A 23248-nucleotide genomic window follows, 5' to 3' on the forward strand; every position below is an offset into this window, starting at 1 on the left:
ATGATAAACACCACGACCAAGCGCCATTTAGGGAGGGAAGAGTTTGTTTCAGCTTTCACTTTCAGGTGACACTTTATTACTGAGGGACGTCAGGGCAGGAGCTCATGGCAGGAAACTGGAGGCAGGAACTGCAGCATAAACTGTGGAGGAGTGCTGCTTGCTGGTTTCCGCCCCGCGGCTTTGCTCAGCCTGCTTTCTTATGCACCCAGGACCACCAGCCCAGGGTGGCACTTCCCACGGTGAACTCGGCCCTCCCACATTAATCATCAATCAAGACAATACCCACACAAATGTGCCTACCTGTTAATCTCACAGAGGCATTTTCTCAATTAAGACATGTCTATTTTTGTGTCAAGTAGATAAAAATCAACCAGCATGGATGTCATGGGTTTTTCATCTGCAAAATTTAAGTTAAAACTATGTTTCACGTATGTTCACGTAATTTAGAGACTTAAAGAAAGGCTCACCTGGGAACAACATCTTACCGGCATGACTAGCAACGAAAGCAGGTGACTATGTCCCACAACACGATGTTCAAGGCCCCAAGGTCCAAGAACCTTGGCATCTATCTCTTTAGTATGGTGGGTGCTATAAATCAGAACACAGAAAGAATGGAGATGGACATGGTAATGGGGTCATCGTTAGACTGAGTGGTTGAGGAAGTCTCTCCACCCATGTGACCTGCAGTGCTGTGGTCTAAAGAGATGAGCCAGGGATGGACAGCAAATTCAAAACTCTGTGAGAGAAGGATCCTTTGTTCAGGAAATGTGGACAAGGGTGACTGAGCTGTAGGTGGCAAGAAGTGTCCACACCTTGTATGATACAGAGTGTAACTGTCAACAGTGTTGGGTAGGGCGGGGGTCAGGAGACAGATGGAGGACACGGGGGCTGGGCCTGACCACCCGGAAGATAAAAGCATCCTTTGCCGAGACAGCTCAGACTAGAGAGAGAACAGGAAGAGACAGGAATGAGACATGAGGAGGTAGGAAACCAAGTTTGGTTTTAGGCATGTGAGTTTTGACTATTCTTTTTGAAAAGTAATAAATCTTATTTTTTTTCAAAGTACCTTTAGATTCATAACAAAATTAAAGGAAAGGTGCAGGGTTTCATGGTCATGGTGGTGCGTTCCTTGAATCCCAGTACTTCAGAGGCAGAGATAGGAGGGTCTCTGTAAGTTCAGGGATAGCCTTGTCTACCCTGCAATTCCAGGACAGCCAGGACCCCATAATTTAATTCGTATTTCAGCGGGTAGTGGTTAATACAAGGACTCATAACTATGCAAAGTCCTGAAAAGAAGCAATTGTGAGTGAATGTCCAGCTACAGATGGAACCTCCATATCAACCCCCACCTCTCCCCAGTACCGTGCTCAGGGGACACTGTGAAAGAGGGAGCAGAAAAAAAAATGTAAGAGCCAGATGAAGGGAAAGAGGTGCTGCAAAAAAAGCTGTTCCTTTACATGTTACTTAGCCAAATTAAGTTAAAATACTGTTTTAATAAAAGAAGAAATTGTGCCGAGTGTCTACTGACCCATCCACACACAGAGACTCCACCTGCGCAGTGTCTGTCCACCCTCACAGTGGAACACGTGTGAAACTGAGGGTGCTATCCTCACACACGTCATCACTCAGCGCACAGCTCACATGAGGCTTCGTTCTTGGCTTGTATCTTTGCAAGTATTCTCCTAACTCCAATCAGTGCTCTCTGTGTGTTCATGTCATCCGCTGGGGCCCGGGCAACCTACCAATGCCCTTCCTCTCTACCTCCGCAGCCATCAGCTGCCATTAGCTCCTCAGCTAGGGGTGGGCCATCGGGAACTACCCCAACCCCTTTCTGTAATTAGTAGATAATGATCTTGATTTTTATGGATGTTTGGTGTGAAAAACCACTGATGCTTGAGTTCATGTGTGCAACAACCATGTCCTATCCAGAGAACAGCTTTTTCTTCCCCTTCGTCTGGCTCTTACATTTTTCTCTGCTCCCTCTTCCACAGTGTCTCCTAAGCCTGGGACTGGGGAGAGGTGGGGTTGACATGGAGGTCCCATCTATAGCTGGACACTCACTTGCAGTCGCTTCTTTTCAGGACTTTGAGAAGTTATGAGTCCTTGTATTAACCACTACCCTCTGCAATAAGACTCTTCTCCAACCACATACTTGGTAACAAAGCAAACTTCCACAGATACAAAAAAATATTAGTAACCACCTGTGTCTTGTCAGACCACCATGGATTAAAGTTAGAATTCAACAACAGTGCTACCCCCAGGAAGCCAACAAACTCATGGAAGTTGAACAGTCAACTACTGAATCACCCCTGGGTCAAGGAAGAAATAAAGAAAGAAATTAAAGTCTTCCTTGAATTTAATGAAAACAAAGACACAACACACTCAAACCTATGGGACACTATGAAAGCAGTGCTAAGAGGAAAGTTCATAGCACTAAATGCCCAATTAAAGAAAACGGAGAAAGCACACATTGGAGACTTAACAGCGCACTTGAAAGCTCTAGAAAAAAAAGAAGCTGATTCACCCAGGAGGTCTAGAAGACTGGAAATAATCAAACTGAGGGCTGAAATCAACAAAATAGAAACACAGAAAACAATCCAAAAAATCAATGAATCAAAAAGCTGGTTCTTGGAGAAAATCAACAAGATTGACAAACCCCTATCTAAATTAATCAAACAGCAGAGAGAGAACATGCAAATTAATAAGATCAGAAATGAAAAGGGGGACATAACCACAGACACAGAGGAAATTCAGAGAATCATTAGATCTTACTACGCAAGTTTATATGCCACAAAGTTGGAAAATGTAAAAGAAATGGACATTTTTTTTTAGATAAGTACCATATACCAAAGTTGAACCAAGACCAGGTGAACAATCTAAATAGACCTGTCAGTCGCAAAGAATTAGAAGCTGTTATCAAAAATCTCCCTATCAAAAAAAGCCCAGGACCAGATGGTTTCAATGCAAAATTCTACCAGAACTTCCAGGAAGAGCTAATACCTATACTCCTTAATGTATTTCACAATATAGAAACAGAAGAATCATTGCCAAACTCTTTTTATGAAGCTACAGTTACCCTGATACCAAAACCACATAAAGACACAACCAAGAAAGAGAATTACAGACCAATCTCACTCATGAACATTGACGCAGAAATACTCAATAAAATACTGGCAAACCGAATCCAAGAACACATTAGAAAAATTATCCACTATGATCAAGTGGGCTTCATCTCAGAGATGCAGGGCTGGTTCAACATACGCAAATCTATCAATGTAATCCATCATATAAATAAACTGAAAGACAAAAACCATATGATCCTTTCATTGGAAGCTGAAAAAGCATTTGACAAAATTCAACACCCCTTTATGATAAAGGTGTTGGAGAGATTGGGTATACGAGGATCATACCTAAATATAATAAAAGCAATATATAGCAAGCCGACGGCTAACATTAAATTAAATGGAGAGAAACTCAAAGCCATTCCACTCTCTCCATACCTCTTCAATATAGTGCTTGAAGTTCTAGCAGTAGCAATAAGACAACATAAGGGGATTCGAATTGGAAAGGATGAAGTTAAACTTTCGTTATTTGCTGACGATATGATAGTGTACATAAGCGACCCCAAAAACTCTACCAAAGAACTCTTACAGTTGATAAACACCTTTAGTAATGTGGCAGGATACAAGATCAACTCCAAAAAATCGGTTGCCCTCCTATACACAAAGGATAAAGAAGCAGAGAGGGAAATCAGAGAAACATCACCTTTCATGATAGCCACAAATAGCATAAAATATCTTGGGGTAACTCTAACCAAGGAAGTGAAAGACCTATTTGACAAGAACTTTAAGTCCTTGAAGAAAGAAATTGAAGAGGATACCAGAAAATGGAAAGACCTCCCCTGCTCTTGGATTGGGAGAATCAACATAGTAAAAATGGCAATTCTACCAAAAGCAATCTATAGATTCAATGCAATTCCCATCAAAATCCCATCAAACTTCTTCACAGACCTTGAGAGAACAATAATCAAGTTTATATGGAAAAACAAAAAACCCAGGATAGCCAAAACAATCTTATACAATAAAGGAACTTCTGGAAGCATTACCATCCCTGACTTCAAACTCTATTACAGAGCAACAGTATTGAAAACAGCTTGGTATTGGCATAACAACAGAGAAGTTGACCTATGGAATAGAATAGAAGACCCGGGTATTAACCCACAAACTTATGAACACCTGATTTTCGACAAGGGAGCTAAAGGTACACAATGGAAGAAGGATAGCATCTTTAACAAATGGTGCTGGCATAACTGAATGTCAACCTGTAGAAGAATGAAAGTAGATCCATATCTATCACCATGCACAAAACTCAGGTCCAAATGGATTAAAGACATCAACATTAATCCGACCACTTTAGACCTGATAGAAGAGAAAGTGGGAAGTAGTCTACAAGATATAGGCACAGGAGACCACTTCCTAAGCAGAACCCCAGGAGCGCAGACAATAAGAGAATCAATGAATAAATGGGACCTACTGAAACTGAGAAGCTTCTGTAAAGCAAAGGACACTGTCAGTAAGACAAAAAGGCTACCTTCGGACTGGGAGAAGATCTTCACAAACCCCTCATCAGACAAAGGTCTGATCTCCAAAATATACAAAGAACTCAAGAAACTAGACACTAAAACTCTAATTAACCCAATTAAAAAATGGGGTACTGCCTTTCCGCGCTGCCCCGAGACGGGTCCATACGGCGTTGTTCTTGGTTCCCGACGTAACTTAAAAGGGAAACTTACACAATGTCCGGAGCCCTTGATGTCCTGCAGATGAAGGAGGAGGATGTCCTCAAATTCCTCGCTGCAGGAACCCACTTAGGTGGCACCAACCTCGACTTTCAGATGGAGCAGTACATCTACAAAAGGAAAAGCGATGGCATCTATATCATCAATCTGAAGAGGACCTGGGAGAAGCTGTTGCTTGCAGCCCGGGCTATTGTTGCCATTGAGAATCCTGCTGATGTCAGCGTCATCTCCTCCAGGAACACTGGGCAGCGAGCGGTGCTGAAGTTCGCTGCCGCCACTGGAGCCACTCCGATCGCTGGCCGCTTCACCCCAGGGACCTTCACTAACCAGATCCAGGCAGCCTTCAGGGAGCCACGGCTTCTGGTGGTGACCGATCCCAGGGCTGACCACCAGCCCCTCACAGAGGCGTCTTACGTGAACCTACCCACCATTGCCCTGTGTAACACAGACTCACCTCTGCGCTACGTGGACATTGCCATCCCCTGCAACAACAAGGGAGCTCACTCAGTGGGTCTGATGTGGTGGATGCTGGCCCGGGAAGTACTCCGCATGCGTGGCACTATCTCCTGTGAGCACCCATGGGAGGTTATGCCTGATCTTTACTTCTACAGAGACCCAGAGGAGATTGAGAAGGAAGAACAGGTTGCTGCTGAGAAGGCCGTGACCAAGGAGGAATTTCAGGGCGAATGGACTGCACCAGCTCCTGAGTTCACTGCTGCTCAGCCAGAGGTGGCTGACTGGTCTGAGGGTGTGCAGGTGCCCTTGGTGCCCATCCAGCAGTTCCCTACTGAAGACTGGAGTGCCCAGCCAGCCACTGAGGATTGGTCAGCAGCTCCCACAGCGCAGGCTGCTGTGGAAGTGCGTTGGAGCCACCACTGAGTGGTCTTAAGCAAAGGAAAAAAAGGTGGAAGGAAAATAAAGTTTCTACAGGCTGTCTCTCAAAAGAAAAAAAAAGAAAAAAAATGGGGTACTGAACTGAACAGAGAATTCACAACAGATGAACTTCGAATAGTCAAAAGGCACTTAAGGTCATGCTCAACCTCCTTAGCGATCAGGGAAATGCAAATCAAAACAACTTTGAGATATCATCTTACACCTGTCAGAATAGCCAAACTCAAAAACACCAAGGATAGCCTATGCTGGAGAGGATGTGGAATGAGGGGAACACTCATCCATTGTTGGTGGGAATGCAAACTTGTACAGCCACTGTGGAAATCAGTGTGGCGGTTTCTCAGGAAACTGGGAGTCAACCTCCCTCAGGACCCAGCAATTCCACTCTTGGGAATATACCCAAGAGATGCCCTATCATATCACAAAAGCATTTGTTCAACTATGTTCATAGCAGCACTATTTGTAATAGCCAGAACCTGGAAACAACCTAGGTGCCCCTCAATAGAAGAATGGTTAAAAAAGGTGTGGAACATATACACATTAGAGTTTTACTCAGCGGTAAAAAACAATGACATCTTGAATTTTGCATGCAAATGGATGGAAATAGAAAACACTTTACTGAGTGAGGTAACCCAGACCCAAAAAGAGGAAAATGGTATGTACTCACTCATAAGTGGATTCTAGCCATAGTTAAAGGTCTTTGAGCCTATAATTCGTGATCCTAGAGAAGCTAAATAAGAAGGTTAACATGAAGAAAATCTTATAGTTATCCTCTTGGATATTGGAAGTAGACAAAATTGCCAGGAAAACTTGGGTGCGGGGCGGGTGGAAGTAAGGGGAGAGGGTTAGAGAGAAGGGAGAGGGGGAGGATTGGGGATGGCTTGGGGGAATGGGAGGGGGGAGGAAGGATGGATATGGGACTAGGGAAGTATATATCTCAACTAAGGGAGCCATTTTAGGGTTTGCAAGAGTCTTGATTCTGGAGGGGTTCCCAGGCCCAAGGAGAGGTCCCCAGATTGTTCCCTGGGCAGCAGAGAAGAGCATACCTGAACTGGCCCTGGTCCATAACCATACTGATGAATATTTTGTATATCACCATAGATCCTTCATCAGGCGATGGTTGGAGATAGAGATTGAGACACATATTGGAACACTGGACTTAACTCCCTAGGTCCAAAAGAGAAGCAGAAGGAGGGAGAATGTGAGCAAGAAAGGCAGGACTAGAGGGAACCTTCATCTGACGATAGATGGAGATAGAGACGGAGACCCACATTGGAGCACTGGACTGAGCCCCCAAGGTCCAAATGAGGAGCAGAAGGAGAGAGATCATGAAAAAGGAAATCAGAACCGTGTGGGATGCGTTCACCCTCAGATACAAGGGGACTGATCGAATGAGAGCTCACCAAGGCCAGCTGGACTGGGACTGAACGAGCATGTGATCAAACCGGATTCTCTGAATGTGGCTGACATGGGAGCTGACTGAGAAGCCATTGTCAGTGGCACTGGGTCTTGTTTTGTCTGCATGTACTAGCTTTCTGGGATCCTAGTCTATTTGGATGCTCACCTTCCTAGACCTGGAGGGAGAGGGGAGGAACTTGAACTTGAACTTTCCACAGGGCAGGAAACCCTGACTGCTCTTAGGACTGGAGAGGAAGGAGGGGAGGGAGGGGGGGAGGAAAGGGAGGGGGGAAAATGGGAGGGTATGGGGAGGAGGGGAGGAAGTGGAAATTTTTATAAACAAATAAATTAATTAATAATAAAAAAAGACTCTTCTCCAACCAAGGTTGGGAGCAGCACAAATCTATGGCTACAAAAAATAAATATTTAAAAGGTAGTTTGGCATCATGACCAATTAGCAAAGCAGCATCAGAGGGTTTTTTTTTCTAGATCCTATGGTTTCCCTAGCCAAAAGTTTTGCGCTGGATATTAATTCCCTCCTGTGGAGCAGGCTTCAAAGAGAGTCATTGGTTACCCTCGTAACAGTCTTGACACTAATACACCAATGAGCATATCTTGCATGGCAGATCACTATTGTAGCATGCGTGATTCAGTGCTAGGTAAGACCATGGGTGTCTTTTCTCCCCAAGCATCTACATAGCACCTTCTGGAACTATGACAGCTAGCCATCAGGGAGAGTTTCCTGGTCAGTTCAAGATGAGCTTCTCTATGTGGTATCTGTAAGTGTCTAACCATCTACTTATGGTGAACTGCCATGAACAATAGCAATAGTGGGCGTTGTCCCTGTACCTCTGGGGCTCCTTGATCAGTAATTCATAGGAAAGTAGCCTGTTTCTGGCCCTGAGATTTTCATTTAATAACCAATGTCTCCTGAGAGCAGCATTGTTTACCAATGATAGATGCTTCTGTTCAAACGCCTTTTTATTTTTAAATGTACTCTGGTTAGTTTACAAGCTAATAGAATTCCATAAGTCTTCTTCATCTCTGGTTTGGGTTAAGCAGCCCCTCTACTCCCTTCCTCCCGACCCCCACTTAACCTTCAGCTCTGAGTCATATTGCATGTGATCTACTAACCCTTTTTTAATGATATTTTATACTTGGGTTATAGAATTGTAGGTTTCTATGTGGCTTCTTCATGCATACTTCGTTTGGTTAACTGTTCCCCTGACCCCTTTTCTTGTATCCCCGTGACTCCACTGCCCGCTTTAGTTTCTTTCCCAGTCTTCTCCTTTCTACAGAATTAATCTTAATGTGCTGAAAGTTCCGTGATCTACTTCTTTCTCCCATTTATTCCTCGGTTATGTATTCATTCATCAATATTCTGAGTGCCTGCTACATGACAGCACCATTCTAAGTAACTGAAAAGCTTCAGCACAATAATCTTGACTTCATTAAGACTGTGCTAATTGGAAAAGACATGAAATAAACAGTAAAAATGAGAAATAAGTTGTCTTGGCTGGTTTGTGCCAACTTGTCAGGAGCTAGAGTTACTGAAAGAAGGGAATCTCAGTGGGGAAAATGCCTCCATGAGATCCAGCTGTAGAGCATTTTCTTAATTAGTGATTGATGGAGATGCAGCCCATTGTGATTGGTGCCCCTGGGCTGGTCCTGAGTTCTGTAAGGAAGCAAGCTGAGCAAGCCAGAGGGAGCAAACCAGTAAGCTGCTCCTCTCCATGGTGTTTGCGTCAGCTCCTGCCTCCAGATTCCTGCCCAGTTTGAGCTCTTACACTGACTTACTTCAGTGATGAACAGCAATACAGAAATGTAAGCCAATAAGCCAAATAAACCCTTTCTTCCCCAAGTTGCTTTTGGTCATGGTGTTTCATCACAGCAATAGAAACCTTGGCTAGGCCATAAGCTCAGTAGGGAAGATGTTAGAACATAGCAAGTGCTCTGATGAAAGAAGAAAGAGAAGAAGAACCAAAGCAAAGGAACGGAAGGGGGTTCTTGTATGTCTAGAGTTGCACGAAGAGATGGGAAGGTTGCAGGGAGAGATGGGAGAGCTGCATGCAGCTCTAAAAAGGACACATCAAAATGCTGCCATTATTTTTCTGTGAAGAATCAAGTTTCAGCACCAGTTTTAAGACAAAAAGAGAAGGACAGAGAAACTTGAACACTATACCTTTCTTCAAGGTTTGGATTCTTTGGGAACTTGCTACGTAGACCAGGCAGATCTCCAACTCAGTGATATACCTGCCTCTGCCCCGTGGGGTTAATGGTGCGTTAATGCCTGGGCATGGGGTTAATGCCTGGCCCAAGGTATGGAATATTTATTTATTTGTCTGTCTGTCAGTTTGTTTGTTTGTTTGTTTTAATCCTCAAAGCAGTTTTCTCTTCCTCCCTTACTCCCATTCCCTCCCCCACATTCACTCTGCATGCCCCCAATCCATTCCTTCTCTGCTTCTGTTCAGAAAGAGGCAGGCTTTCCATGGATGCCAACAAACCATGGCATATCAAGTTGCAGTAAGACTAAGTTTAAGTACCTCCCCTTAAACAGTAATGCTGAGTAAGGTAACCCAGTATGAGAAATGGGTTCTTAAAAGTCAGTCAAAGCATTAGGGACAACCCTTGATCCCACTTTTAGGAGTCCCACAAGTAGAGCAAGCTACACAACCCATAGCATATATGTAGAGGGCCTAGGTCAGTCCCATGCAGGCTCTCTGGTTGTTAATTCAGTCTCTGTGAGTCCCTATGAGCCCAGGTTGTTGATTCTGGACATTTTCTTGTGATATTCTTGACCCCTTCTAGCTCCTTCAATCCTTCCTTCCTTTCTTCAAGAGGATTCCCTGAGCTCCACCTAATGTTTAACTGTGGGTCTCTGCATCTGTTTCCATCAGTTGCTGGATGAAGCCTCCCCAGTGACAATTGGGCTAGGCACCAGTCTATGAGTATAGCAGAATATCATTAGGCATCATTGCATCGACATTTTTTTCTCTCCAATCATGTTTGGTTCTATCCTAGGTCCCTGGACCATCCAGCCTCTGGGTCCTGGCACTCCAGGAAGTATTAGGGATGGATACACTCTTGCGGCATGGGTCTCAGGCTGGACCAGTGGCTGGCCACTCCCACAATCTTTGCACAATCCTTACTCCAGCACATCCCATAGGCAGGACAGACTGTAGGTCGAATGTTATGTGGCTGGGTTGGAGTCCCAGTCCCTCTACTGGAAGTCTTGCCTGGTCACAGGAGATGAACAGTTCAGGCTACAGATCTACTATGCTAAGTGTCTTAGCTGATGTCATCTTGGTAGATTCTTGGGGGGTTTCCCTTGCACCAGGTTTCTTTTTTTTTAAGTAATTTTATTAAATTATAAAAGTTTCCATTTCCGCCCCTCCTCCCATCACCCTCCCACTCCCCCCACTCTCTCTCCATCCCTAAGAGCAGTCAGGGTTTCTTGCCCAGTGGGAAGTTCAAGTTCCTCCCGCCTCCCTCCAGGTCCAGGAAGGTGAGTGTCCAGACGGACTGGATCCGCAAAATCCAGAATATGCAGAGGAAACAAGTCCCAGTGCCATTGTCAATGGCTTTTCAGAAAGACTCCAGGCCAGCCACATTCAGAGAATCCGGCCACATTCAGAGAATCTGGTTGGATTGCGTCCTCGTTCAGTCCCAGTCCAACTGGCCTTGGTAAACTCTCATTAGATCCGTCCCCTTGTATCAGTGGGTGATAGCATCCCTCGCAGTCCTTATTTCCTTTTTCATTTTCTTCCTCCTTCTGCTCCTCATTTGGACCTTGGGGGGCTCAGTCCGGTTGCACCAGGTTTCTATCTGAACCCAAAATGCCAAAGACTGATAGAGAGGTAGCTCAACTCCCAATTTTCTGAGAAACCACCACATTGGTGTTCAAAGTGGTTGTACAAGTTTGCACTCCCATGAGCAATGGAGGAGCATTCTCTTTGTTCCCTATCCTCCCCAGCATGAGTTGTCACTTGCGTTTTTTATCTCACCCATTCTGACAGGTGTAAAATGGGATCTCAGAGTCCTGATGGCTGAAGATGTTGAACATTTCCTTAAGTGCTTATCGACCATTTGAGATTCTTCTGTTGAGAATTCTGTGTTTAGATCTGTAACCCACTTTTAATTGGATTTTTTGTATTTTGAGGTCTAGTTTCTTGAGTTCTTTATATGTCTGGAGATTAGATGTGTTACTTGTATTCCTGATCTCTCCAAGACTTTTATCATGAAGGGTATTGGATTTTGTCAAAGGCTTTTTCAGCATCTAATGAGATGACCTTGAGTATTTTATTTCTTTCAGTTTGCTTATACGGTGGATTACATTGACAGATTTTCATGTGTTGAACTATCCCTGAATTTCTGGGATGAAACCTACTTGATCATGGGGGATGACCTTTTTGATGTGTTCTTGGATTTGGTTTTTGAGTATTTAATTGATTATTTTTCATCAATGTTCATGAGGGAAGTTGTTCTGTAAATCTCTTTGCTGAGTCTTTGTGTGCTTTGGGTATCAGAGTGACTGTAGCCTCATAAAAATAATTTGGCAATGTTCCTTCTGTTTTTATTTTGTGGAATGATTTTAGGAGTATTGATATTAATTCTTCATTGAAAGTCTGGTAGAATTCTGTACTAAAATCATCTGACCTTGGTGTTTTAGGGGGAGATTTTTAATGACTGCCTCTGTTTCCTTAGATGTTATAGGGCTATTTAAATTATTTATCTGATCTTAATTCAATTTTGGAATGTAATACCGATCAAGAAATTTGCCCGTTTCTTTTAGATTTTTCAATTTTTGTTGAGTACAGGTTTTTGAGTATGACCTAATGATTCTCTGGATTTCCTCAGTGTCCGTTGTAATGTCCCCCTTTTTGTTTCTAATCTTGTTAATTTGGGTATTCTCTTTCTGCCGTTTAATTAGTTTGGATAAGAGTTTGTCTATCTTGTTAATCTTATCAAAAAAACCAACTCTTCATTTCACTGATTTTTTTATTGTTCTCTTTGTTTCTATTTTATTGATTTCAAACCTCAGTTTGATTATTTTCTGCCGTATACTCCTCTTTCAGGTGTGCCGTTCAGATGCTGGTGTAGGATTTCTCCAAGCTCTTTATGCAGGCCTTCGTGCTAGGAAACTTTGCTCTCAGCACTGCTTTCTTTGAATGTTGTGTATTCATTTTTGTTGAATTCTGGGAAGTCTTTTAATCTTCATCTTTATTTCTGCCTTTACCTAGTAGTGATTCAGTATAGAGTGGATTAGTTTCCATGAGTTTGTAAGCTTTCTGTAGTTTCTGTTGTTATTTGACTCTAACTTTCATCCGTGGTGATCTGATAAGATACAGGGGTTGGTTTCAGTTTTTTTGTATCTGTTGAGACTTGCTTTGTGACAAAGTGTATGGTCAGTTTTGGAGAAGTTAAGTTTCCAGGTGGTGTTAAGAAGAAAGTATATTCTTTTGTGTTTGGGTGAGATGTTCTGTAGATATCTATTATGTCCATTTGAGTTATAATGTCTATTGGTTCCATTATTTCTCTGCTTAGTTTCTGTCTGGATGGCATGACCATTGGTGAGACTGGAAAAATGAATTCTCCCACTATCAACATCTGAGAATTAATGTATGATTTCAGCTTTAGCAATGTTTGTTTTACAAATGCAAATGCCCTTGTATTTGGGAAATAGATATTCAGAATTGAGACCTTATCTTGGTGGATTTTTCCTTTGATGAGTATGAAATGTCCTTCTCCGTCTTTTTTAACTAATTTTGGTTTGAAGTCTATTTTCTTAAATATTAGGATAGCTACACCAGTTTGCTTTCTTAGGTCTCTTTGGTTGGAAAATCTTTTTCCAACCCTTTCTATCTTTGATGTTGAGATGTGTTTGTTGTATGTAGCAGAAGGATGGATCCTGTTTTTAATATCCATTCTGTTAGCCTGTCTCCTTTTATTGGCAAATTGATATTAATGAGCAGTGATTGTTAATTCCTGTTTGTTTTTGTAATGGTGGTGTGTGTGTGTGTGTGCGTGTGTGTCCCTTCTTTGGATTTTGCTGGTGTAAGATTATCTATTGCCTGTGTTTTCATGAGTGTAGCTAACTTTCTTGGGTTGAATTTTTTTTTCTAGTACCTTCTACAGGGCTGGATTTATAGAAGAATAATGTGTAAATTTGACTTTTTCATGAAATACTTATTTTCTCCATCTATGGTGATTGACAGTTTTGTTGGGTATAGTAGTCTGGGCTGGTATCCATGGTCTCTTAGAGTCTGCAGCCCTTCTGGCTTTTAGAGTCTCCGCTGAGAATTCAGGTCTTACTCTAACTGGTCTGCTTTTATATGTTACTTGGCCTTTTTCTCTTGCAGATTTTAATATTCTTTTTGGTGCTGTTGTTGTTCTGCATGTTTAGTGTTCTGATTATCATGTGACAGAGGGACTTTGTTTTTTCATCCAATCTATTTTATGTTCTATAAGCTTCTTGTACCTTTCTAAGTATGTCCTTCTTTAAGTTAGGAATATTTTGTTGAATTTATTTCTGGGCCTTCGAGCTGAGATTCTTCTACTTTTATTCGTACTATTCTTGTGTTTGGTCTTTTCATAGTGTTTCAGAAATTTCTTAGATTTAACATTTTCTTTGACCAATGAATCTATTTCTTCTATCGTATTTTCAACTACTGAAATTCACTCTTTCATCTCTTGTAGTCTATTGATGATGTTTGTATCTGTAGTTTCTGTTTGCTTACCCAGATTTTTCATTTCCAGAATATCCTGTTTGTATTTTCTATATTTCTTATATTTCCATTTTCAGATCTTGAACCATTTCATTCACTTGTATTTTTGTTCTTTCTTGACTTTCTTGGCATTCTTTAAGGGATTTATATTGATTTCCTTCAATTTTTTTTGTATTTTTCTTGATTTCTTAAAGAGTTTTTTTTTCATTTCCTCTTTAAGGACTTCTATCATCTTCATAAAGTTATATTTAAAGTCATTTTCTTGTGCTTCATCTGTGTTAAAATGTTCAGGTCTTGCTGTCATAGGACAGCTGGGATCTGGTGGTGCCATATTGCCCTTTTGGCTATTGATTGTCTTCTTACACTGGTGTGTAAACAAGCATCTGATCTGAGGATGATTATAGGTCTAGGTATTGATTCCTGTGTTCATCCTTTTGGGATGTTCCTTGTTCCTTGGTTTCTATTTCCTCTCTGGTCTTTTGGCTTAAATGGCCAAGCATTCTGATGACTAGCAAGTCTTCAGGTTCAATAAAGTGTCTCTGCTGTGGTTTGGGGGCCTTGTGTCCCTAGATCCAGCCTGGCCTCTTGTAAAACAGAGGTCTCCTTCCTAAATTGTAAGCTGGAATATGGAGTCAGGGAGGGAGAGGGGGTGCAGTCTGGGGTTTAGGGGTAGATTTTAAGGCAGATTTTAGCAGGCAGTGGGCAGTACCTTACTACTTGGGGTCCCTAGAACCAACTTGGCCTCTGGCAAAACTGTCAGGCCTATGGGCTGGAGAATGAAGCCCAAGGGAGGGTGTGCAGCCTGGGGGTGTTGGGTAGACTTTAAAGAGTATTAGTAGGTGGTGGGTAGAGTCTTATCTGTGGTCCCTATATCTGGCCTGGCCTCTGATAAAGCCTATGTCTTCTTAGGATGTTCAGTATGGAATTTTTAATGAGAAAAATTTGCTTCAGTACTAATGGTGCTGGCAACTTGAGCCCTGACAGTGACGCCAGGCTCTGAAGCCTCCTGTTTTCAGAAGCCTCTGAAAGCTCTGAAGCCTCTGCTGCATGTCATTGAATAGGTGGCCTCATTTCTGTTGTGATCGTACCATTACGCTTCTCCCAAGAAGATACTAAGAATTTGTAAGTCTTCAAACTGTGTTGCCTGAAAAGTCTTGGGCCCTTCACAGTATTTCACAGCAATAAAGTGGTGATTTAAGTCAGACACAAGTATAGGAGACAATTTAGTCATGTTTGAAGACCTTTTTGTTTGGCACAGTTTGGGACTGGTTGCTATGGGAATCTATTGGCCTTTGCCTGTGGATGCTGGTAAGCATCTAACACATAATTTCTGTCTTTCTTCATCCACTCTCTTGCCCTCAAACAGCGCAACTCTGATGTATAGGTGGTTTTACACACTGGCCGTTCTCATAGATGGTTAAACCAGGAGTCCTACAGCTTAAGGTCATGTGACACACTCTGAACTGGATTACTTCCAATGCCTTTTATGGTCTGCATGCAATTAAGTTTAAGTGCCTCGTTCTGAAGATGGCAAAAGTACGAAACTATTGATACTTGACTTTTCAAAATCAGCTTCAACTTTATAACTAATTTTATATCTCTAATAAGCACACACCAAAGGTAACCTTTTCATATTAATTCCCTGTCTTTTCCTCCAGTGGTTTTGCTTCTGTTAGGAGAAAACAGACTGCATTATTCAATATTTTTTGAGGTTTTTCTCACTATTTGCTTAAATTTACTAATTAATATACATTAAATGGCAGATAACCAATCGTAATTAGCATTTTGGCGCATTGTGTCTTTATTTACTGTTCCTTTTCCAATACATTTGTTTACCTTCCCAAGTTGCACCAAATCTACAAACAAAAAAATACATTTTTTTAAAAAGAGAGCTGATTCATTCAATGTGGAAAGATAAATACAGAAAATCAAACTAGTCCATTAGTTGAGTTCTTTTCATACGTTTATAACTGAAGAGTTTTCCAATGGTGAATGTAACCTTCACATTTATAATTACAATTACAAATTGACCTCTGAGTACCCAAATGGTGATGGAAAGACAGAAAGCAATATCGGCCATAAAGTCTAGAGTGTTTATAAATTAAAGGACTCTAATAGCTTGGGGAAGGGTGGGAAGAAAGTTACCTTGCTCTGCCCTAAAGCCAGAAATGAAAGAGTCCATCAGATTTTAGTAGCACAGAAAATAACTTTTATGTAAAAGAAACGTGTGGTTTGGCTGAGTCTGTCCTTTTCTCTACGGTGCCAAGGTTAGTTTAGAATCTTCACAGTACTGGCTTTGTGTCTCTAGGCATCCTTGAATATGCATTTTAAGAAAGACAATTAGGCTTAGAAAGCAGAAAACTCACATCTGGGAATATGTTTAAATTTGGGTATTGTGTCCTGATCCTCTATGAATATGGTATTTATTTCTTTGTGGATGATAGTTTTATAAGTCCCAAAATACCCTTGCATCAAATGTGTCTTAATGATACCCCACTGAGTTGTGTATAAGGTAAAAGATGTGAATTACATTTCACTTAAAGAATGCAGAGAATTAAAATTAAGCAAAAAAAAAAAAAGTTGGATGCAATATGTTCTCCTAACCTCAAACACTGAACAGTGAGTGAGACAAATAGAATTTCATCTTCACTGATCTTTAGTGATTGATCCAGTTGGCTCTCATTCCTCTTGATGGGAACTGTCATTGTACTGTAAGTCGCCATTTTTCCATTGAATACATGATATGCTCTTTTCTAAGTTCCTACACAAAGAGCCTTGGACACACTTAAATAGACACCATATTTCCAGTTAATGTTGACAATTAATCCCATGCCTACATCCTTGTTCTCGTTTCGTTCCATTGCCGTGATGCAACACTCTAACCAAAAACAACTTGGCAAAGAAAAGGGTTTATTTCATCTCGTACTTCCTGGTCTCGGTCCATCACTGAGGGATGTCAGGACAGGAACTCAAAGCAGGAGCCTGAAGGTAGATCTTCTTGCTACCTTGACCAAATAACCAAGAGAGTACAGCCGAAACCTTGGAGGATGATGCTTGCTAACTGGCTTCCTGGCTTGCAAATTTCCCTGTGTTTAACTAGCTACATTAGCCTTGGCCCACCTACCTGAAGAATGGTGCCATCCACAGGGAACTGAGCCCTTTGGATGACTCTAGGCCAGGTCAAGTTGACCATTAGGCCTAACCAGGACAGTCCTTGTCAAATCTTCCTGATGAAATTTTATTTTACAATTATGCCACTTTGGGACTTTTGATTTGTTCTTTTATTCAGCAAAGTCTTCAAACTTGTATAAATAATTGAGTCTACTGTAAAAGACTCAAGACCAACATTCTTCACATTCATGCAGAATTGCTATTTTCCTTAGAGTTCAAGGCTCAATAGATCAAATATCAAATATGTATTAACTATTTATGGTATGTGTTATTTTTTAAAAAATTGTGTCATGTTTGACTTTGAGTTCCCTGGTTGACTTTTGAACTCATCTACAGCAGGAAGAATTCTTCTATTTCCCTGAAATAATTTAGCAACCATATGAATAGAACTGTTTGAGAATTTAAATACTAAAATATGAGGAAAATCCCAAAAGTAAAAAGAAATATAATAACATGTTTTCACCCATGGTTGGTTAAATTATTATCTGTAAATACATTTAATGTAATTGATGATGCCCTAACGGTTAAGGAACCATCTAGTTCCAAATCAGAAAGTGAGTTTTCAAACCTTAGAGGCTTTAGAAATCCCCAAATGTTTTTAACCAACTATTATGGTTGTCAACTTTTGAACTCAAGCTCATTTTTAAAGCATGTAATCCATATGTTTCAAATTCATTTTTACTTTATCCATCAAGACTTGAGACTCTCCTCTAATCTCCATGGCTTGTTTCCCCAGAGTAGAAATCTTACCAAGAACTAAGTTCGCCCGGGGTTCAGAAGTGCCCAGACTCACAGCATCAGAATGTAACCATCCTGAAGCAAAAGGAATTCTTTTACTTTTGATCCCAGGCCTCTCCTTTCTCTCCCGGCCCAGTCAAATACAAAGAACTTGATGTGGAGTCAGCTGGTTATGGGCAAGGTTTGTGTGGGGCGATGAGAATGCTCATTCATCACTAGGTGGGGTTGCTTCGGAACACCAGCAATAACATATGAAGGGCGTTACATGCAATAAACAAGTCTCGATGTTGTAGAAAACTTCAATAGCCATTTCTAAGCCTCCCTGCCATTTCCACTTCTCAGAAGCCTAAGTCTTTTCTATTCACAATGCATCCTTTGTCTCCTCCAGACCCAGAGGCTGAGGTTTTCCACGCAGGTGAGGGTGATTCTTGGCTCTTATTGAGTAACTGAACTCCATTAGTAATTCATGAAAGTGAAGCAGAAACACAGGGTGAGGCAACTGGGTAGGTGGGAATGCAGGCTCCATAACCGTGTGCAATCCAGCGGTCTCTGCTCCTGCTTCACCCCTGCACCCCAGGGTCCTCTTCTACAATAAGAAAGACAGAGATTGAGGTGCAAACTCAGAAGGTCATCTCCCCAGGACATTCACACATTATTAACTAACTCTTCAAAACGGGAGCTGCTAGTTTACAAGCACTTGATGCCTTTCATACACAATTTATATATATAATTTTATCATTATTTATTTGTGTGTGTGTTGGGGGGTTCTGCATGTGTATCACATGTGAGCAGGGTTCTCCCGGAGGCTAGGAGAAGGTATTAGAACAAAGTTGTGAGCTACCATGTAGCTGCTGGGAACCAAACCTGAGTCCTTTGGAAGAGCAGCCAGTGATCTTAACTGCTAAGACACCTCTCCAGACCCCATACACAATCAGTCTCTAAGTATTTTGCATTTCTGATGCTGGTCTTACTTGAAATCATTTTATGCATGAAATAAATTTAACTGATGACTAAACCCTTAAGACATCAAGTCTACAGCATGTTAGCCCAATTCTCAGCCATTTCCTGGTGGAAAAAATATTCTACTGAAGATAATTTTATTATTATAAAAACATAATGTTCACTATAAAAATTTGAAAAATCATAGAGGAGGCTTAGAAATCGCTTTAATCTTACCAGTTAACCCATGTTAGAAATTTTACCTATGTCTTCCCAGAACACTTTTCATTTTTTAAGTTTTAGTTACTCTCTAGTAATTCCATACACAAACATGATGTATTTAGAACATACACATCCCCACTCTCCTCTCCAACTTCTCCCAGACTCCTGCACCCCTTTCCTCACTCCTCCCATTCATCCAAACAAGGGATAGCACCAAAGTATCCGCTAGAGAGAAACAGTATTCGCGGACTTAGTACATGCTTCCTGGTGACTCCGCCTATGGTTCATAAGGAGGGTTTCAAAGAGTTCTGTTGAAGCCTTTGGGCCATCACTGGAGGGGTAGAGGGGCAGCCTGTTCCACATGTCCACATGTAATCAGTCTGGGCTGCCACATTTAGCTCATCCACAAAGCTCTAAGTATGTAAATAATGGGGCGGGGGGAGGGGGGTCCTGTCACTAACTAAATACTTTGGTATTCATAACATGTGGAAAGAAGAGAATAATGCCAACAATAACCAGCAGATTAGTTTACAATATTCATACTGCCTTTAGGCTGTCCCAAAGCACATCTCTTTCTTTCCCCTAATGACCCACGGAAATATTTGTTAATATTTACACTGACTCAGTATCACTGATAAGAGGCTTTCAAGTGAGGAAGAGATGGAAAGTTAGAAGACCAGGAGTGACAGGAAAGATATTTCTAGGGTGCTGACTTGTGCGGCTAGCTCTCAGTCCACCAAGGGAGTGACCGGGTGGAGGGAGGCTGGTGGCTACGGTGCCCGGTGGACTACGCAAAGCACAGACAATGCGCTATTATTAGGGACTGGTGTGTTTGGTAGCGACAGATGCAAATTTGGAGGGTACTGTGGTCTTCACCAACTGGCTTCACTAACCAATCCTGGAACTCACGGTCCCTTTTCCCAGCATCAGATTTACAGACCTGATGAGAGAAAAGGGAAGTAAACAAAGTGGACTGATGGTTTTGTAGAGAGCCTCTACCTTTTTTTTTTTTTTTTTTTGCCTGATTCCCCCTTTTATCCTTAAGCAGACACTGGTTATTTTCCAGTCCAGCGCTCACTATTTGGAGGGAAAGCATCCTAGCCTGTCCTCTCTTTGATTTGACTTCCTTCCTCACAGTGAATCTTCAGTATTCTGCCTCTCTTTGACATTCTCTGCGTTTCATAGTCTTTGGGCTTCTTTGTCACATGTACGATTCCTGACCTTCTTTACCTGGCGGCTCTACTTCCTTGGGAAGGTCAAGGAGAAAACACGCCCCAGTACTTCACCGCCCACGGACAGCGAGCTTTAGGGGATCAGCCCACTGACTCCAAGGGAGAAGTTTAGAGCAAATGCCCAGGCTCCCAACAGACCCAATATTCCACTGCCACTGCCCCAATATTCCAACTGAAGAGAAGGGTAAAGGTGAAAAGGGAAGAAAGGAGATTGGAGCAGTGTGGCCCCGCTGGGGAGTACAGATTAAAGGGCTCAGTGGCTCCAAGTTCACAGCCAGGACACTGCCAAAGCTTTAAACAGATAGGCAGAGGACACGGACTGTGTATAAATGAGCAGCCTTTGGCACTGTTTTATGGAGCTTCTGATTCCCAAGGTGGTTGGAGACAGCCCTCATTGCCTGAAGGGGGCAGTCTGGTTCCCACAAGTGATACTGCCGCTCCAGGATGCCGATGCCGCACTATCATAGATAATGGCTCACCATTGTTTGGGGTACCCTACCCAATGCTTGGGTTGTGTGGAGCAATTTCAGTCTCTTGCAGTAAAGATTTCTATTGATCTGACCTGGTGCCAATGGTATCCAAGGAAGCTGCAGGTTTGGATGCCATTGGGGATCCAAAAAAAAAAAAAAAAGAACAAAAACCAGACACTGTAAGTGGTGCATTTGAGAAACTGAAGGTAATAGGTACAAATGAAGGTGGAGAGGTCTGACTTTTATACTGCGTTTAGTTGCTTTGAGGTCTTCAGTGCCTATCTTATAACATTAATGAAGGTGAAGGTGATTGGGTGAAGAAGTTGCTTACCGATTTTGTAGGGTGTGTGTGTGTGTGTGTGTGTGTGTGTGTGTGTGTGTGTGTACGTAAGTGCAGGTGTCCATAGAAGCCAGAGGCATCAGATCCCCTAGAGCTGAAGTTACAGACAGCTGGTGCCGGGAACCACACGTGGGTCCACTGGAAGAGCGGCACGTGCCCTCATAACTCTTGGACCATCTTTCCAGCCCTCTGATTTCAGTTTTGACAGAACAGCAAATCAAATCAAACTCAGCAGCCCTTGCTCCCCAAATGGATTAGGGGAGGCAAGATATAAACTGTGCCCTTCCTGAACGGAAAGCAGGTGCCATCACTCATGCACAGAGGTTCCTGTTCGTCATGGCACCTCCGACTCCAGGCAGTGCGACTTTGTATCCGTACAGATCATGGAGGTCCCAGCACACTCTGAACCCTCTGTAAGGACATCCACGGCCAGCCTCAGCTGTTAACCTTTGGATTTACAGTGCGTGATACTTACATTGGGGGAATTATCAGCTCACCGAGTCAGAAGAGGATGATATAGTGGGCATTTGCCACGTGAGACCTGCAGGAAGAACTCTGAGAACCTCACTCAGAACAAGGGCCCCCGGTTCACACGAACAAATAAAAACAGAAGCAAAATTAGTTTACATTGCTGGCTTCTCAAAAACTCAAAAATAGAGCTACCACCCGTTACATCACTCCTGGGTTTCTACTTGAAGGACTCTGTATCAGACCACAGAGATGCCATCACATCTGTATTCATTGCAGCTCTGTTCACGGCGGTGAGGGAGTGCAACCAGCCCAGATGTTCACCAGCAGATGAATGGGTAACGAAGACGTGGCACATCTGTGTACATAATTGAATTTTATTTAGTCATAAAGGAAAAAGTAAAATCATAAACTATGCAGGGAAATGGGTAGAACTGGGAAGAATTACATCGTGAAGTAACCCCGACTGAAAAGCGCAAAAACCACGTATCCTCTCTCCTGTGCAGACACTAGATTATGTTTGTGAGCATGTGTACAAGTGAAGGTCAGTGCAGTCTCGGCTATGACACCAGAAAGGAGACCACCATGAGGGGGATGGGACATGTGAGACATAAAACTGAGGAAAAGGACTTTATGGAGTATGGAGACATACAGGGGACTCGGGAGCAGGAGGGAGGGTGATAGGGAAAGAGAATCACAAAATCAAATTTTATTTAAAAATTCTACAATGAAACCCATACAGTGTATTAAGAAAAAAATCTGAAGACGGGCCTCTCCACCGACGCAAAATAACTCCAATTAGACCAGATTAGACCAAATCAAAGATGCCCACATTTAATGAATGCAGCACTCTTGGGTGGCTGGGAACCTGAGTTGGGAAAGGCGGCTGGGGACTAGACAACAAAGAGGGAGAGCACAAACAAAACCCGAAGACCTCATGTTCCTTTTTCCAGCACGAGCCTAAATAGCCTGGGGAGGAGTCAGCGTTTGGCAGCCTTTCCTGGAGGTGGAGTCTGGCTCAAGTGGGAGGGGGCCTGAGATGGAGCTTTCTGCCCCATTGGCGCCCCAAGGATGAATGCCAGGGGCTGCGGTGATGCCCCCAACTTAATATTACACTGTGTGTGCTAATTAAAAATAAGATTTATTTTAGTTGGACAGGGGTGGCACAGGATTTTAATCCCAGAACTCCCCTCCTTCCTGCCCTTCTGTTCTTAGCATACAACATAGACCCGCAGTTACCGGATCTGTTTGGATTCAGCTGCTTTCTGGCGACTGTGACATCTGAAAGCTGGGGAGTCTTTTGCATAGCAGCTGGGACACAGCCTACCCTGTCTCCAGAGGTAGTTTTCAGTACTCTGTTCTGCAAGATGCTAGAAGATCTCAGCAGTCACATGGCCTGATTTGACTTTGCGTCATCCAGCAGAGACATGGGTTATATGAATTTACAAAGAAAGGGGAGGAGGATGAAGGAAGAGGAGAGAGAGGGAGATGAAGGTCATTAGGTTTGAAATAGTTGTTAAGGGCTACATGACTGGGGCCCAGCCCCTTCCTCCCCTCACATGATCCATTATAAATCATTTTCCATGGTCCACCTCCAGCTCAGGTCCAGATCACCTTGTGTCTGTGTGGTGTATGTTTATTAGTAGCAAAAACAATTAATTTCAGTTTATGGTACATGGTGAATAGTAATTAAATGAGATAATAAATGATTTTTGTTTTCTTTTTGGTGTTTTGAGACAGGGTTTCTTTGTAGCCCTGGCTCTCCTGGAACTGGCTCTGTAGACCGGGCTGATCTTGAACTCACGAAGATCCACCTGCCTCTGCTTCCCAGAGTGCTGTGATTAAAGGCGTACACC

The 23248-nt window shown here is 42.5% G+C and overlaps 1 protein-coding gene and 1 pseudogene across 2 annotated transcripts in view; both read left to right on the forward strand.

Annotated features, from left to right (window-relative positions):
* Positions 1-23248, forward strand: part of Veph1 (ventricular zone expressed PH domain containing 1) — a 205613-nt gene that overhangs the window by 112838 nt on the left and 69527 nt on the right. The window lies entirely within an intron of this gene.
* On the forward strand, positions 4723-5687 carry LOC148118785 (small ribosomal subunit protein uS2 pseudogene; annotated as a pseudogene).

Source organism: Myodes glareolus, chromosome 20, assembly GCF_982192425.1.
Source record: "Myodes glareolus chromosome 20, mMyoGla1.1, whole genome shotgun sequence".
NCBI classification, from domain to species: Eukaryota; Metazoa; Chordata; class Mammalia; order Rodentia; family Cricetidae; genus Myodes; species Myodes glareolus.